The sequence below is a fragment of the Mastomys coucha genome, unplaced genomic scaffold (genome assembly GCF_008632895.1).
Source record: "Mastomys coucha isolate ucsf_1 unplaced genomic scaffold, UCSF_Mcou_1 pScaffold1, whole genome shotgun sequence".
NCBI classification, from domain to species: Eukaryota; Metazoa; Chordata; class Mammalia; order Rodentia; family Muridae; genus Mastomys; species Mastomys coucha.
Window position 1 is genome coordinate 43,248,321 of NW_022196891.1, and position 3,657 is coordinate 43,251,977.

The following is a 3,657-nucleotide window of genomic DNA, read 5'->3' on the forward strand; positions in this document are numbered from 1 at the left end:
TAAAGTGGAAGCTTTGATTGGAACTCAACTTGGCCTCATGATTTCTTTCACATTTCGAATTCTCTTTCAGGTCCTTGTTCCCTCCTCTGAGAGAACCCAGTTCGTGAAACTGCGAGCAGTTTCATGAGAAGAAAGAAGAATCCATGAAATCTTTACTTAAATCTGACCTAGGTCCTCTGCATATGTGTTATGGTACTTATCCTGGTGCTTCTGTGAGACTCCTAACAGTGGGAGTGCAGGATGTTTCTGAGTCTCCTGCCTGCTCTTGGGACCCTTTTTCTCCTACTGGATTGTTTCATCCAGCCTTGAAATGAGGATGTGTGCCTAATTTTATTGTATCTTGCCATGCTGTGCTCTACTGATATCCCTGGGTGGCTTGTTTTTTTCTGAAGGGAAATGGAGGTTAGAGGAGTGAATCTGAGGGAAAAGGAAAGAGAAGGACTGAGAGGAGTGGGGAAAGGTGAAACTATGATAGGGAGAGATTGAAGACAAAAAAAATGAGAAAAAATTAAAAATCACATTAAAAACATAAAGAATCTAAAAAACAAACAAATAAAAACAAAAAAATATCAAGTAGAAAACAGTAAGACATGCATAATGACAGCAGTGAACCTATCAAATTGGGAAATTTTGAAGAGTTACAGGAAATCAGTGCTGGCTGAGAGGGATAATCAGACTTATTTAAGGAAAAAGCTGATAATTTATGCTTTGCATTTACAAGCATGGTTAAGAGTTTTAAAATTCTTTTACAAGTATTTTCTTATTCATATCATGAGATTTTTCAAAGTATATAGAAGGAAAATTATGATATGGTAGAATAAATTAGTGAAAACAAACATTTTTAGCATACAAAATAGAACTGTGTGTAAAATTTGTCTTAATAGGTTTCTATTGCTGTGATAAAACATGATGACCAAAAGCAACCTGGAGAAGGAAGGATTTATTTGCCTTAAAATTCTCCGTTGTTAAGGTAAGTCAGAAAATGAACTCAAGACAGGAAACAGGAGACATGATCTGAAACAGAACCCATGCAGGAATTCTAATTCATAGCTTGTTTCCCATGATTCCTCAGCCTGCTCTCTTATAAGAGGCAGGACCACTTGCCAAGGGGTGGCATCACCTATAGTGGGCTGAGCCCTCCTACATCAATGGCTTTTCAAGAAACATGTCCATAGACTTACCCACAGACAATCTGATGGAAACATTTGCTCAACTGAAATGTCTTTTCCCAGATGACTCCAGCTTCTCCAATGTTGAAACAAACAAATAAACAAAACACAAACACAAACAAAAACAAACAAGAAAAATGCTAACCAAGACACTGGGCAAGGTAAAAGATTATAAATTAGAAAAAAAGAAAATAAATAGCAGCCATGTTGGCAAGATTTCATTCTGACATTAGAAATTTCAGTTTAATGACATCTCCAAAAAATTATTCTTGTAGAAAAATTGTGTTAAGAAGTTGTTCCTTGCCTGGCGGTGGTGGCGCACACCTGTAATCCCAGCACTTGGGAGGCAGAGGCAGGTGGATTTCTGAGTTCGAGACCAGCCTGGTCTACAGAGTGAGTTCCAGGACAGCCAGGGCTACACAGAGAAACCCTGTCTGGAAAAAAACCACCTCCAGTCGCCTCCCTCTGACGGCCCCTCAACGCGCAGTCCCGGTTGCCTCTCCCCAGTCCACTCCTGCTGTGGAAAGATAAGTTTGGAGAGGAGGGACGAGGGGAACACGGACATGAAGAGGAAGATCCACCTGGAGCTGAGGAACCGGACCCCAGCAGCTGTTCGAGAACTTGTCTTGGACAATTGCAAAGCAAAAGATAAAAAAATTGAGGGGTTAACAGATAAATTTGTGAACTTAGAGTTCCTCGGTTTAATAAGTTTTCAGTTTCAGACCTCCTGAAGCTACCTAAATTTAAAAAGCTTGAGGTCAGTGGAAATAGAATCTTTGGAGGTCTGGACAGACTAGCAGAAGAACTTCCAAGCCTCACATATCTGAACCTAAGTGGAAATAACCTGAAAGATATCAGCACTTTGGAGCTGTTGAAAAGGTTGGATTGTCTAACAAGCCTGGATCTGTTTGGCTGTGAAGTCACTAACCGGAGTGATTACCGAGAAACTGTCTTCAGGCTCCTGCCCTAGCTGTCCTATCTGGGTGGCTATGACCGAGAGGACCAGGAAGCACCTGACTCGGATGTGGAGGTGGATAGTGTAGAGGAAGCCCCTGACTCAGATGGAGAGGTGGATGGTATGGACAAAGAGGAAGAGGATGAAGAAGGAGAGGATGAAGAGGAAGAGGAAGATAAGGATGGTGAGGAAGAAGACGAGGATGAAGAGGATGAAGATGAAGGTGAGGATGTAGAAGGAGAAGATGATGAAGATGAAGTCAGCGGGGAGGAAGAAGAATTTGGACATGATGGAGACGCTGAGGAAGGTGAAGATGAGAATGAAGAGGAGGATGAAGAGGAGGAAGAAAGTGGAAAGGGTGAAAAGAGAAAGAGAGAGACAGATGACGAACGAGAAGATGACTAAGACCTGAAACAACTTGCAAGAGACAGAACTGTTGAGTATTGGTTCATGGATTTGGTAGCTGTTTTTAAAAGGTAGCTGTGACACAAGCCCCAGGACACCCCTACCCAGAGAGCCGAAGAATAGTTCCCGAGACATTCTGCCTTCCTCCATTTAGCACCTTGGTAATCCACCACCAAGCCTGGGACTTCGCCCAAACAAAATTGGAAACGTTGTTAGCTTTTCATGTAAGACTCTTGCTATATCGCAACAGCTGTGATTGGTGAGTTGACTATCCTGGCTGCCAGTTGCACTGCTGTTGTAACAACATTTTTACTTTCTGTAAGAAAAAGCTTTGTAAGTAAAATCTTAACATTTTGGGTCTGTTTTTTTCTTTATTATTATTATATTTTTAAGGCATTAGGACATTGTGTGTGATAACTGCCAAAACCGTATTTTCTAAGACTAAGCAAAATAAATGCAATACTCTTTAGAAAAAAAGAAGAAGTTGTTTCCTAGGTTTTAAGTATATAAGAAAATGTGCTGATGTCAGAATCCTCAACATTGAGGTTGCTGAAGAAGAAAGATCAAGGATTTACAGCCACCATGTAGTATAGAAAAATGTTGTTACAAATACCAATCCAAAAGACAAAAGATATTTAATTGGCATCTATACGTTTTAGTCTTTTGCCTTTAAATTTCATTTTATTGAAAGTGTCAATGTAAACCATGGAACTGTCTTATAGCACTGATAAGTAAATGTCTTTAATACTATTTATCTAACCTCCTTTAGTATAAACGTTATTAAAATAAATTGCTATTTATGTCACTTTAAAGGCACCTTAAAATTATTTAATCCACCACTTCAACCATTGGTAATATTGTCTTTAAATGTAAGTTCACCTCACTATTTTCACTTGTTTGCACTGTACTGAGAAAATGAGCGTGGAGACTTCGTTTTCAGGAATTACTTTCATTTAAAATCTGTGATGGTGAATGCAAGCCTGAACCGCCACCTCACATTTCCTGGTAAACTCATCTTTCTCAAAACCAGAGTTTTAAAGTGTGAGCCAAGAGTTCTGTACAATTTTCCCTGCACAACTTGGACTGGCTTTGTCTATTTCACTGCCTTTGTCTGCCCTGGCTATCGGG

At 39.9% G+C, this 3,657-nt stretch overlaps 1 pseudogene; it reads left to right on the forward strand.

The window, feature by feature from the left end:
• Window positions 1-1,705: 1,705 nt before the first annotated feature.
• LOC116070457 lies at window positions 1,706-2,567 on the forward strand (annotated as a pseudogene).
• The last annotated feature ends 1,090 nt before the right edge of the window (window positions 2,568-3,657 follow it).